The 14,955-nt window shown below is 42.3% G+C and overlaps 1 protein-coding gene across 3 annotated transcripts in view; it reads left to right on the top strand.

The window, feature by feature from the left end:
• The first annotated feature begins 1,449 nt into the window (after window positions 1–1,449).
• Window positions 1,450–14,955, top strand: part of DAB2 (DAB adaptor protein 2) — a 52,045-nt gene continuing 38,539 nt past the window's right edge. For all 3 annotated transcript variants that reach the window (XM_006207681.4, XM_072958751.1, XM_015242096.3), the window contains exon 1: window positions 1,450–1,848. The gene's annotated coding sequence lies outside the window, so the exon portion shown is untranslated. The remainder of the gene's footprint in view (window positions 1,849–14,955) is intronic.

Genomic DNA, 14,955 nt, shown 5'->3' on the forward strand with positions numbered 1-14,955 from the left:
CAAGTCTCTATTTGCCTGAAATCTGCTGTGATTGTCCCAGTTACTTAGCCTTTGGAAGTGAAACCAACCCTCTGGACATCTGGATCTTAGAAATAAATCATGATGTCCTGAGATGTACCAGAATTAAAGTTCTCTGCGTAAATGTTAAAAATACCACCCCAAGACTAAATTTTATATACCTCCTGTCATTCACACGAAATAATTTTCTTTTTAATAACAGCAAATTACCTGAGAGGGATATTGAAAACTGTCAGCACCTCCTTCCCCACCCCCACATCCCCAGGTGTGAGGGGAGGAGACAGGTGGCCGAAACAGCAAAGGCCAAAAGAGGCAGCATTCTCACAGTTGCTAGGTTTTGCTGCTCTGCACCCCTGGCTTATGGGCTGTTCCAAGCCTGACCTACTTGAGAGCAAGGACTGTCACTCACACTGAGCTGTCGCAAATTACACAGTGGCTTTGCAACTGGGGCTAGGCTGGGACCACAGAATACATCCTTGGTATCCTATGAGCCTGATTTGAACCCCTGCTTTCCAGAGGTAAAATGCAAGTCCACTGTGTGTTGCTTACCCAAGGAAAACAATAACCCCTTCCCTTCCAAGTCACAATTTAGTATTTTCACATTTAGCATACACTGTCTCAGACTTTTTTTAAAAAGGAAACATAGACATGCTTTTCACCAGAATAATTTCATAATTCTTAAAAAGCAGAGCTTCCGGGGGTATTTTACAATTGTTCATGATTTTAAAATATGGAGAAAATGAATTCCCCCTCCATCCCGTTAAGGTCCATTAAGATATGCTGCCATGAGCCTTCTACTGTTGAACACTGTATGCCAGTATTTTCTAGTATCTTGCTTCTCATATTTCAGATTTTTCTTAGAGATATAGGAAACACTATGGAAATCAGTGCAGATAAAGTCATGTTGGGTGTCTACACAGAGATAGACACACTGTGAGGGAAGCCAGGATATAATCTGTTTATACCAGATATATAGCTTATTTGGGTGGGTTATATAGATGTGAACGTTTTTGTTTATATCAATTTCATAGACAGAGTATTGTTTTTATATCTGTATATACAGATTATATTTCATCCATAAACACAGTATGTTTTACATATACACACAGACTACCCAGCAGTTTAAGTGCACCCATATTTGCCATGAATGAGACAGGAATTCCTTTAAGGGGGCAATCGCACGTCCAACTGTAGAAACAGCAGATCTGAGCCAGGAGCCACTGCTTCTGGCCAGAAAAGCCAGAGTTAAGGCAGCCCTTTGTTCAAAGGTCCCCACTGGGTTAGGATGACCTAGGACGCCACATCACTGGAAGTGGAGATCCAGGGAAGGAATTTGCGCGATGAAGGTCGCTGGGTCCCACCCCTTTCCTGCGGAGTTTCCCTTTCCTGTCCTTGCCCGCACCCTCCCCTGTGCCTGCTCCGCAGCCCCGCGAGCCCCGGGCTTCGGCGGCGCCGGACGGCTCTCTGCTCTCCTCCCGTCCGCCCGGGTTCCGGCGACCGCCCCCCGCTGGTGGGGCTCGCCCTGCCCGAGGGAGCCGGCTCCACTGCGCGGCCGCAGCTCGAGTTAATAAACAGTTAAGTTTGGAAGACTCAGCAGACACGTTGAGGGGGAGTTACCAAGCTCAGGCAGCAAAAACATCCCGGCGCATTCCTGGGGAGTCCTCAGCTGCCAGCATCTGATTAGAACCATATCTCGCCGGGAGTGGCCCGCGGCTCCGAAGCTCCCCGGCCGGCGGCTATTTAAGCGCGGCCGCCGTGTCGGCTGCTCGGCAGCCAGGAGGCTCGGGCACCGGGAAGTCATGCTCGCATCGCCGAGGCGCTAGCTAGCCTGTGAGTAGCTTTCCGATTCTTCTTCCTTTTGGCGACCTCCTCCCTTCCTTTGCTTCCCCTCCTTGGGATGCACACCCGGGACTGTTGGGGCATCTCAGAACGGAGACGGTGCACTTGGGCGAACAGGCAGCTCTGTGGCCTGACATCCGAGGAATATTTCCACGAAATGCATCCACCTTTGGGGTCGGACTCCAGATGTCCAATGTGTGGCATTTAACAAGAGCCTCCCTTGTGTGTGTGTGTGTGTGTGTGTGTGTGTGTGTGTGTGTGTGTTTAAAAGCTCTGCGGGCAGCCCGAGTCGGTCACTGGTGTGGCTGCTGACCGCCAAATTAACTCCTCCAAGGGTGTTTATTTTTGCCGTGTGACAAAGGCTGGGAACCTGGCTTGTGCCCACGAGAAGCTTTTTCTTGATGACTGGCAACGAATGGTATTAAAATATGAACTTCGTCATACACCCGCCTTCTTAAGAAAGTATCTGCCCAGGAGACTTAACAAACTTGTTTGAAATCCCTGGAGCTCGGAGCGTGTAAACGGTGTTTGCCCACAGGCGGTGAGCCGGAAAGATGAAGTAAGAATTCTAGAAAAGGGAAAAAATGAATGGGTTAAAGCCGTCGAGCCCCAGTCAGCATAGCGGTTTTCATAGCATAGAGCTGACTCTGTTATTTGTTTCTGCCGGCCTTTCCTCTTGACTTCATTCTTAGCCTGGAATTCAGGTCCGCCGTCAGTGTAGCAGGGAGCCGGAGCCGTTTGAGTCTAAAGGGAAATCTTAACTGGATTAAAAACACTTAAAGAATCTGGAAGTTATCTCCACCATATCCACAGCGCCCCCCCTCCCGGCCCCCCGCCATCCTCTTTCTTTTCAGTTTGTGTTTGGAAGGAAGAGAGACACCCTGTAAAATGAGAAGAGCAGAAATAAGCTTCCAGACACATGGAAAGACTTAAAAATTATGGAGGGGCGACTTCATGAATAGTAAATGTTGTTATTGCACTGTAAAGTGATTTAATGAATAAAATTTCTGGCCCTAATCAGGCAAAGAAGGGGAGTGGAAGAGAGGGAGGTAAGACCGAGTTAACTCAAACAGAAGTAATAGCTGAGGAAAGGGGGCGGCTGCAAGAATGCCTTCAAGACATCTGATAAGGGTCCTGGAATGGCTTTGATGGGCTATATAATTGATCTTCCTGCAGGCTTGAGGTTGGCTCCCCACACAGGAGCATCTACTGTCTGGGTGGGAGGGAGGACCTAGCTGGGAAGGGGACACATTACAGCTACCAAATGGCTTGCCTCCACGCTCCGTGACACCTCCACCTTGCTTCTTAAACCAGCTGCCAGACCTTGATTAGGCTCCTCTCCTCTGGGCCAAGTGCCCCGCCCACCCCAGGCTCTGCCTGTCCGTCACTGAAGGAACATAGGCCTCCATGACTCTGTAAGAAAATTTACTGCCATGAGAATGCAGGAGTATTTGAGATTGGGCTCTCCTTCATCTCTGGGGACGGACCTTTTTGCTTGAAGTGCTGGGTATGTGGCAGTAAAGCCACTCTCAATCCAACGTGCAGTGTGCAGTCGAAACAGTCTCGTAGAGAAAGCACAAAGGAGGCCTGGTGGTTTTTCCCAGTGTGTATTTCTGAGACTGATTACTTCTAAATACCTAATCAGTATCCTCCCAAGGTGGACTGGATTCTTATTCCTGTTGGTGGCGAATAACTTAACTTCCCCTTCACTTCCCACTCCCGACTCTCTACCTTTTTATCCAAATGGCTGCCCTAAAAACCAGCTCTTCTTAAGCCATACCCTTCTCTATTTTAATGCATGACCAGAACAAGTAGATGGCAGGGGAATGCCTTCCAACTCTGAGCTGTATGACACACATGGAGTCCTAATTCTGGAGATCTTGGACACAGCCGATCTTCTTCCTGTAAGAGAAGGAAGGGAACCGCAGAACATGTTAAAAACCTTGCCTGATTTGTCAAGGACGGAATCCAGATTCTGCATTTCCACCTGAGACTTTTTATAGTTGTAGATTCGACTCAAAGTCCAAACTCCTGTGCATTAGGCTGACTTGTTGCCTTGCCCAAAAGGGCAGATGGATTTCAGCCATCTTGTTTGGGTTGAAGAGAATTGCACGAAGGTGGTACAGGGACCTCAAGAAGCTACTGACCAGCTGGTTGGGGGCAGCATTTATCAGCCGCACCCCAGCTACCTGGAGATTTAGGGAGCAGGATGACATAAGCCTCGGTGAGTGGCTCCTGGGCTAGGTATGTAGCAGTAATTCTCCTAGGAGGCTTTTGGAGGCGGGAGCTCTTGGTGGTACGGTCATTATGAGCTGCTTTGTTTCTCATTCTCCCTTCATGTGTTCATAAGCCTGAACCTCCTACCACTGATACTTTTAACCTGGGTGGTTTTGAAAGTTCCCTGTGTCTCCTTCCTCAGTCTCTCTTGACTTGAGGATTTAATTTATGCTTGTTCTTAAAGACAAAGCTAAGATCCTGAAATACTTGAGAAAGCTGCCAAAAACCAGGCCCTCCAGGGTATTAAGTTGCCCTAATGGTCAGCAGAACTTGATTCCCTGGGTGGAAAGGCTTGAAAGTGGTCTGGATGGGGAGGTTCTGGTATTTGACCAAACACGGAAAGTGTTGTCCCTTCCAAGCAGAACCAGAAAGAGAACTAGACTGGCGATATGAAGCACCTGAGGAACAGGATGTAGTTTGAAAATTCTCAGGCGCTGCTATGTAATTCTAAAGTTGAAGCCGTGAAGCCGTGGCACTGAGTTGCACAGAGGTGGGCTGAAATCACCCTTAGTTGCAATAGCTGTGACATCAGATATCTGTGTTTAAGGGAAACCTAACTCATAGGGACGCATCCTGACTGGATTAATCCTGTGATAGAGAAGGAAAGCAGGCCATTAAGTCCCCTTCCTCTACAAAGAACATGCTACTTTCTGGTGAGGGGACCAAATGATGCTGAGTTTGGACACGAAGGGCCAGCACGCGTGCCAGTTTCTGCCTCCCACCTAGCGCAGTCCCTAGTGGTGGAGAGCCTGGATTCCAGAGTCCTGCTGCCTCTAATCCCAGGGAGTTCCAGATTCGCAAATACTAACTACTATATATAAAACAGATAAGCAACACACTTCTAGGGGGTGGAAGGGGTGGAAAAGAATATGAAAAAGAATCTCTATATGTATATGTGTGACTGAGCCATTGTGCTGTACACCAGAAATTGACACAACAGTGTGAAATGACTATGCTTCAAGCAAAAAATAAAATCAAACAAACAAACAAACAAAACTCCCAGGGACAGCACTGCTGCTCACGTGACCTTGGGCAAGTTGCACCGTCTCTCTGTACTTAAGCCTTCCTATCTGGAGAGAATGACAGTACCTGCCCCCAGGGTTGTTGGAAAGACTGTTAACCTAATATGCCTAGAATACTTTATTCTGTTTGACTTAGAAATTTTGTGCTTTGTTTCCCCTTTGCCCCCTGAACCACTGAATTGTGTATCTTTGTGAAAACTGAAGGCAGAATGGAGAGTTTCTTTGTCAGACTTGGACACTGCCTGGCTACCTGAAAAATGCTCATCATTCAAGCACTTAATACTAACAAAGCTTGGCATGTTTGCTGTGCTCCTGCTGAACGGACTGGGAGTTACTCTCTGTTCTCTGCCCGGAGCCTGCGGTTTGGTTTGGTCAAGCTGACCTCCTCTGGGCTCATTTAAGTCTTTCCCACTCCCTCCCTTCCAGACTCCCTACAGAGAGGGAGCAGTCCTTCCCCCTGAAGTCAGCATTATAGCCCAAGGAAGTGGGAAGGGAGGGACCACCCGTACTAACCTGAGGGACTAGGCTAGAAATAAGTCTTCTGGGTACATAGGGCCCCATACTGTCCTTGCCCACGGAGCTGGGCAGGTTGCCATGGTTACTCCCCTTCCTGACTCTTTCTGCTACCTTGGAAGGAAGCCTGCCACTCTTGGGTAAGCAAAATCTGAACAAATGGCTTCCTAGTCTAAAAATGGAAGTTACTTTTTTATTAAGTGAAGTAGAATCTCCTCTCTACCTACCTCATCCTTTTCCTCTCCTAGTAAACTTATTTTAATACGAAACTTTAATCCAAGTTGTCTAACTCTTGCTAATTCTTAATCATCACAATAGAAAAGCATTAAGGCTTATGACATTTCAGGAACATAAAAGCTGTTGCCCTTATATAGAAGCAACCTGGCAATTTTTCTCTGCTGCTAAAGCTTATAACAGCCCCTAAGCTAGCTAGAGGCAAGTGACCTTTAACTGCTTTAAACTGGTCAGAATTCTGAGTGAATGAGGCAGGCTGAGTGAGTGAGCAGCTGCAGGGATGTTACCAGGAGGCAGAATGCTTAGGGCTGTCACTTAGATTTTTAGGTAACCATAGAGGAAAAGGAGCAGGTAGATGAGGAAGAAAGAATACTGGAAAAGCTGGGTTTGAAACATTCTCCAACCTGGAGAGATCTGGGTAAGCGATACATGGTTTAATGTTTTCTCTGGGTAAAAAGCTACACTATTTCTCCATAGCAATGTGATGCAAAGTGTTACTCTGAAGCAGACTTAGAGCTTTATGTGACAGATGAACTGCCACAAGTTCACATTTCACAGTCAGATTCATTCTTTCAAGATTAGGCCCTTAGTTAGCTTGGTGTGTAGTTCACAGCTAGAGAGAACCCATCGAAGACTGATTCTCAGAGTGTGGTCCCCAGACCAGCTACATCAGCATCACTTGGGAACTTGTTAGAAATGCAACTTCTTGGTTCCCATCCCAGATCCACTGAACCAAATGCGAGCAGTAGGGTCCAGCTACAGCCAGCTGTACTTCAGCAAGCCCTTCACAACGTCTAAGAGTAACTTTCGTAATTCAGTTGTTCAATAGAAAGCATAACAAAGTATCTGAGTTACTACAGCCATGGAAATAATAAAGCAAAGCATTTAAACATAGCTCAGTTTAACTGAAAGATGTTAGAGATGAAAGATGAAAAAGCACAGACCTTGACATTTTTCTTACTGTCTCAAGAATTGCTTTCTTGATTCTAGGAAAACTGACTCCTTAGTTTTATAGTATTACCCCATTCCCAAACCCTTCCCCCGCCTTTGGGGATTTTAAAGAATGGAATTAATCTCCATTTATTAGGAGACAGTCCCAGTCACGTCTTTTTTAAAAAGAATTCAGTAAACTAGATCATTATCCTTGAACCAGACAATTTTCTCTAACTTATAAAACTTTTTATTTTGTGTTTTCCGTGCCATGCCTGGAGTACAGATGAAGATGAAGTTCTCTCCATAATTAGTGAATGAATCTACTGCACTTAATTTTTGTAGTGCTTTAGGGTTTATGAAGTACTGTTCCATTCTCCTATTTGACTTTTGCTTTAAATAACTTAAGATAGAAAAGATAGCTCCATTTCTTATTGCCCATATGATCAGTAGATCTCAGCTTGCCCAAGGTCATACCATTAAAGTGGTAGAGCCAGGATTCAAGCATGAATCTTGATGATTGAAATCTTGATGTTTATCTGAATATTTAGTAAATGCCCATTATGTGAAGTATGTTGAGGCTGGCAATGGAAGAACTCCCAGTGAGTCGAAATCTAAAAGAAAGTCTACCTGATGTGAAGTAGAGAATGCAAAATCTAGACTTGCAGTGGAATGAGAGCACTGCCATTCACTACCCGCCTTACAAAACAGTCCTAAGAATGACCGATGTTAATCAGAGACTGATGTTTGGCAGAGATCACATCCTAGATGGAGATACAAGAGTATGATGTAGAAGTAGAGAACTGGAACCCTGGTTTTGAAGAGGCAGCAGAGGTTAGTGTTCAAGAGCTTGGGCTTTGAACTACAAATGACTGTGTCCACAACCCAGCTGTGCCATTTAAGACGAGAGGTATGACAACTGGGCTTCATCTTCTCCATCAGTGAAATGAGTTGCCTCCAAGTTAAAACGAAAGGAGAAGCCATAAAAAAAAAAATACTTCCTCAGAGCTGCTGCTTCAGAAATGTACCTGCTCTAGGACTATAATTCTCAACGCAATAACTAAGCTGATATTGGAAAATGGTCTCATTTTGTTTGTCTGTGGTCTTCAGGGAAACTGGAATCTAGAGATGAACACATTTGGGCTGGAAATGAGGAGTCTATCTTTCCTACAGACAATGAAACTATTAAATTTGAGGGTCAAGCAGAATGCAGCAATGCTTCATAAACCAGTACAGGCACACAGATGTTAACTCTTAAGGTCTCACTTAAATCTCCCCTGGGCAGCACAGCTGAGTCCTCCTGAGGGCTAGAATTAATCCATATCCAAATAACTGGAAAGTGAAGATAACTTCAACAACATATCCATGTTGGATGCAGCTGCCCTCCTTGTTCTAAACACTTCACCCACTTGTTTTTCATATTTGAAGTGTCCTATTAAGGGGCCAAGACCTGCTCTAATCTTCTGTAATACTTAATGCAGATGCTAAAGTGCTTTTTGTTACCATTTAGTGCAGCAAAAATAAGCTGAATGTGTCTGAACATTTGTCAGGGGCTCACATAGTCCTATGAAGAATGCTGAACCATTTGGCTTTGGGGCACAATATTAATCTAGATTGGAAACATATAGTTTACTTCCAGATCAGAGGATCAGAAGTTGGAATGGTGGTACACACAGTAGGTGCTCAAATCTCCCTTAAAAGAAGATGTCAGTCGTGCTTTACTACATCAGCGCTGGGTGGTGTTAGTGTGATCTGATGGTTCTGTTTGGGGGTTTCTTTTTTTAACTTTGCCTCTAAAGTCAAATATCTTAAATAAAATCCCATTTTTGAAATAGAAAACAAATACGTAATTGATAGAACAGACTCTTCCATCCATAGCTGATTGACAACAGGAGGTTTAATTCTGCCTGGGCCCAGGTTCGACTATAGCTGAAGCTTTTCAGAAACATTCAAGGACTTGAGTTGAAACCAGTTTTATTCAATGTCCAAGATGTCTTTGAAGGATATCTTAAGGCCTAGATGCTTGCTTAGCTGCCCAATAACTTGTTCTTGGGGTTTTTGATTTGTCGAGCTGGTCTGAAGTTCTCAACTAAAAGCTGATTGTAATTGAAAGCGGGATGAAAATATTTACCTAACACCTGCTAGGGGACACATAGCCATCAACAGTTGCTGCCTACAAGAAATTTAAAGAAAATGACAACTGCTCAATTAACGCATGGTTTTATTATAATTAAATGGTACTGAGAGGGGCCAGAGAAAGAAAGGGACTCAGGTGTGATAATGGACTTGGCCTTCAAAGAAATGGTGGAAACCAAATCAGCAAAGGTAGGAAGAAAAATGCATTCTAGGCAGAAGTGCATAAGTACATCATGCAAATATATGCCCAATGGATATCGATGGGCCAGTTTGGTCAGGAGAAAATACAAGTCATGGAGAGATAAGGAGTGATATCATTCAAGAAGGAGAGATGGCTTGCACTGAGCTTTGGATGTCGGGACAAGAACTTAGGTCTTTATCTGCTAAACAGAAGATCTCTTTATTAGTCAGGAAAACAAAATGCTGACTCAGCTAAATTAACCTGGCTGTCTTGGCAGGATGAATTTGAGTGGCAATTGCTTAGCAGTTGAAGAAAACCTTATATTTCACGAAAGATCAGCAAAGTAGAGAAAAGACTTGAATATTAAGGAGCAAATGGAAACTGTGTATTACCTCTAATGTTTTAAGTGCATTGCTGTTTACCAGACTATGTGGGGCCTAGAAAAGGAGGACAGGTAATGCCCTGACCTCAAAACTTCACTGAGTTACGGGAAGAGTCCTACATGGATCAGAGGGCAGCGAACAGTCCGGGCAAGTGGAGAGAAATGGTAGGGCTTGTGAGAGGTCCGTGAAGACCTAAGACATCTTGAGTGGACTTTGAATGACAGGTAGGGATTCAGGCAGTTGAAGGCAGTAAGTGTTACAAGCTAGGGAGGTAACAAGAGAGGGCACTGTGGGTGTGTATGTGTGTTTGTGTGTGTGTGTGTGTCCAAGGTAAATGGAAGAGACCAGCTTCTCAAGGGAGCAGATGGCTATGTATGTATTTACTGTGCATTCTATGTATGAAAGGCTTTGAATCTCAGGTAGACTGTGAATAGAGGAATTGAACACTGATATCTGATTAATACAAAATTAGGAAAACCATGAGGTCTGATAGGGCACTGCTTCAAGAATTCAGCCATGAAAGTAGGTCAGGTAGAACTAGAATCTCTTACAACTCAGATTCTCATTGGACCCTTTGGAGAAGATGGAATTCATCCACAAAGAGGTTTGTCTCATCATGTATTCTAAATATATTATGAAATACTTGTGCTGTGTGAATAGAGCATATCAAAATAACACTGCAATAGGGGTTGGCTAATTGCGAGGAGCAAGGACACAAGGTAGTATAGCTTTTTCGGAAGCAGGACTTGGGATGGTGATGAGGCAAGATTGGGGAGAAATGCCAGAACTAAGTAAAAAAAAGTTTAGTGAGGAAGAAGGAGAGATATGAAAATAAAGGGTAATTATAAGAAAACAGAGGGTCAGAAGTTTGCCAGATTCAGCAGATATGTGAACATTCTAAGATAAAATCTTAGCTGCATTCTAAGCTACAGACAGTACCTTTGTGGATCTTTTAGGCATATCCATGAACAGAAGAAAATCTGTGGTTCTTTTTCCCAACAGTGTGTAGATACACAAATGTTTAGCCTTCTATACAAGATCCCTTTAATAGAAACAATGGGTGCAACTATGTTCTTTCTTAGGATCTGGACTCATATTTCATGCAGCCAACACTTGTTGAGGGCCTCACTGTTTGGGATGATAATAAAAGTCCATTTTCTTGTTGAAGGCTGACATTAACCAAATGTTACCTAATCTTCTCTTGCTAGTTCTTTTGTCAATTAGGTTTGCTCCTTAGCCAGAACCACTAGTAGGGGCCCATGGTTACATTTTCAAATATCACTTCATTTAAATCTTTAGTTTGGCCTGATCTGAAAGCGACACTGTTGTCCTCTTTAAAAAGTCTGGTAATTAAGAGTGCCACAGAACATGTTTGGCTCTAGAATATAAAGGTTTGTGTCATCTCTGAATTGCTTGTGCTTCTGAAGTGACAAAACTGATGCTAAATGAGCATAATGTTTCCTTCTGTGTTTATGAAAATAACATTGATTCAGAGCTTTGGATTTTATGACAAGTTGGCAGGAAACATCATTGATACTCCTTCATAACCTAGTATATCACGAGATTTTTTTTTCCTTCTTCTGGCTCTGCCACACAGATGCCCTTCTGGATTGCAATACTGTTAAATGAGATTCCCAAATATTCATTGTAAGTATCCCTCATCCAGTTAATGTTTTAAGTAAACGTCATAACTTTAAAACTGTCTATTGAAGAGGGTAACTAAGCCCTTTAGACAAAATTTGCGTCTTTCCATGGTGGATACTAATAAAGAAGCAATTTATAGAATTCCTCAAAGTAGTCTAATTTGCCTTCTCTTACGAAACACTATTAACGGCAGTGACGCTTTCTACCCTAATTGGAAGCATTTCCTCTAAAATACTTAACATCAGTTGTAACTATTACTTGCTTGTTCTCTCTCCTCTGCCTATACTTCAAGCCCCTTGAGAGTAGAGACCAGATCTATTTTTGTCACTGTGTATGTGGCATAATACAGAGTGTGGCACATAGTAGGTGTTCAATGAACAATAAACCAGATCACCAGGTGAATAAGTGACTCAAGCTATTCTCCTCTGCAATATTAATTGGACTTTATTATAAAGTGAGCAAAATGAGGAGCTTCAGCTTGCCTTATCTGTTGGTATAAACAGCTTTGAGTCTTTCTTTTTTAAACTTTAAGGTTATTTATAATGAGCAATATCCCTATGTTCCTCTAGTTTATATCTGCTCAGGGCCTGAGAAAGGCAGACAAGCTGTTACTGAAATTCTCCAGATGGTGTGGTCTCTTCAAGTCCTTGGTTCAACGTCTACATTGGAGTGTTCACCGTGACTCATGCATCCGTGTGACACAATGAATAATCACCTGGCTGATAATAATCATAGTGGTGAATAGTTTTCAACCTGATATTTCATCCAAGGACAACTTCTTATTCTCCTTCTGTTCCTCCTTTTAAAAGTAGCTACCAAACTGCTTACTAAAGCACTAACAAAACTTGAGAAAATTGATGAAAGCATTGGCTCAATACTGGGTAATTAAAGTTATCCCTTTGACTTAACACAATTTCTACTCAAATCAAGAAAAGCTAGTTTTTTAATTTGTGTGTGCAGCTGTATTACAGGTAAAGATTTGATATCCATTAGGTTCTTTAAATACTTGAAATATGTTGCCATTTTGTTCCTGCCTACACAGATCCCACTGGATCTAAGAAAACCAGTCTGGAAATTGGCAATAGACCATACACTGACCAATTTTGAAAATCCTAGCATATGAATTTTTTCAAACCCTAGTGAGCATTTGATTCAAAGCTTACGATTCATTTTTTAAAAGGATATATCAGGAGCTTGTGTCACCAACTTTGGATAGATAAGCATCAGTTCACGATGTCCAAGACGACTCTGTGGAAGGCTCACTGTGGGCAGAGTTCTGGAGGCGATCGTGTTCATGTTGTATGTTCTCTTAACTTTTGAGTTTAATTTCATGTGACTGAATCTAGAGTAGCTTCATGATTCTCTCTTCAGCCCCAGTTAGACGATAGATTTTTTCCAACATTTAAAATATTGCTACCTGACAAATTAGCATGTCTCTACGGAATTAGATTTTAAAAACACAGAAAGGTATACATGTCACTCTCAGATCACTATTCTAAATGTATAAGAAGCAGAACTCTGTCTCTCACCCTACTACTGCCCTTCTTAACCGGCATTTCCTTGGTACTAATCCTTCTAGTTTTGCAATAGTTTTATGGAGAAGCATATAAAGTGGGAAAATGCTATATAATTTACTTTAAACAAGGAGCTATAATAACATGACTACTTTAGTCAATGGCTGCCTTTTACAAAAGATGTTCCTTTAAGTGCTCACATTTCAAATGTCATTTCACTTATGTAAGTTTTTATAAAACTGACATTATGGTAATCCTTTTTTGGGGTCTTAGAATGATGGTTATAAGACATAAGAGACTTTGTTTTGTTTTGTTTTTTTTAAGCCACCTTTAGGACACATTTATTTGAAGTTTGAGGGTCACCAAGTTTCAGAGCTTGGCAAGATGGGATAACCATGAATCTGACATTTGAGATTGTTAGACCTTAACCTTTCAAGTAGAAGGCTTTGTTTCCAAAAGATTAGTCAAGTAATTAAATGAAAGAAACCGGCAGTATTGAATCACTCAAAATGGCAAGTTCATGCAACTGTCATACTACAAAGCTATCTGACTCTTTGATGCAGAGGCTTCATACTCAGATTTGTCACACCCCGACCTCCATGCCATTGCTCAAAACTTCAGAGTCTTTTCTACCATCAAGACCAAATATGGTTCTGTAAACCCCCCCTAATCCAGTTTGATCCACTTTTCAACCTCTTGCCATCGTATAATTATGTTAAGTCAGCAGGTCCCATGTTCTAGTCAAGATGACATAAATATTCTTTTCTCATTGCTATCAATGCCTCTTTCCCAAATGTATTTGCTGGCTAGTGCCCATTCCGATTATGTGAAGGACCAGATTACTTCTTTCTTTTTGCCTGTATTGTTCTAAAACAGAGAAGTTAAGAGCATATGCATTAGACTCATGAGACTTTCAGTGTATCAGTGAACTTCTGTACTTCAGCTTCCACTCTTATCAAATAGGGATGATGGTACCTTCCCCATCGGACTAGATGAGAGTGCCTTAGCATCACATCTGGTGCTAAATTAAATTAAATCATTTTAACCTTTAAAAATAAGCTATTCATCTGTGTTTCTAAAAAACTATTAAAGCCATCCCCAACCCTGTACTCCCAACCCACTGTACTCTGCTCTCTTCTTCCAGAACATCTGTCACCTTCTGAAAGACTATGAACAATGTATGGGCTTCCCCTGGTAGAGTGTAAACCTTATAGGGGGCTAGATCGTTATTTTTCTCGCTGACATATACAATCTCTAGAAAAGTGCCTGGCACATCGTAGGGACATAGATTTACTGCGTGAATTAACTTTCTGGCACTGATCTCTGGCATTCAGGGGCAAACTTTGTTTCCAGTCTCTAAATCATGATGGCTTTGAGCAGGGATCAATCACTAAACCCCATATGCTCCCGACAATAACAACAAAGCTGTCAATATTTGAAAATTTTGAAAGAACTTTAATTTTCTTATAGCATGGCTTCAGAGCAAAATCTAGGGTAGCCAATGACTTACCGTCTGTGGAGTCACAGTGTGAGACAGATGACATGCTCAGAAGAGATGACATTTGACTCTTAAGGGAATTCCTTAGATGGAGGTGCAAATGTGGAATGGAATTTTGGGTAGAGAACCTCAAAACTGGAGAGACTGACCATGACAAAGGGATTTCTATTCACATCCCACTTCTGATAATTAGCCCTAAAAGTAAAACTTTGCTTATCTTAGAGAGACTGAGAAAGTGTGTTAGTACTATCTCTTTCACTATTTTCTTGGGTGAAACTCATTGTCAACCTGCTCCTATAGTTTACAGAGTATGTTCTGGTTTTTTAAAAACTTACAACTATAAACATTTTCCTAATTTCAAGTTTTACTGCCTTAGAAGGCATCTGTGGGGTATAGAAAAGCCTGATTATTACTTTTTTGTGGATTTGTCTTAACCTCCCTGTCTACAATATTGAGTCTTTTTAATAAAGATTGGATTAGGAACTTAATAGTGGCTTTCAAAGACTTGTCTTTGCACAGGGCTATAGAGTTCAGCTAAGGAAACAAATGATCTAATTGCATTCTCTGATGCTAAAAATGCCTACATAATAAGACTAGAAAATAGCAGATGCCACTGTGGAGTGAATCTAAAGCTTCAAGGACCAACTCAAGTTACTTTTACTTAATGACCATAATAGGGATCGTAAAGAGAGGCTACACATGGAGCCCCTATCTAATCACTTATATCCATCCACGTTTTCCTTAAGTATTTAAATGTCAATTACTT

Source organism: Vicugna pacos, chromosome 3 (assembly GCF_048564905.1).
Source record: "Vicugna pacos chromosome 3, VicPac4, whole genome shotgun sequence".
NCBI classification, from domain to species: domain Eukaryota; kingdom Metazoa; phylum Chordata; class Mammalia; order Artiodactyla; family Camelidae; genus Vicugna; species Vicugna pacos.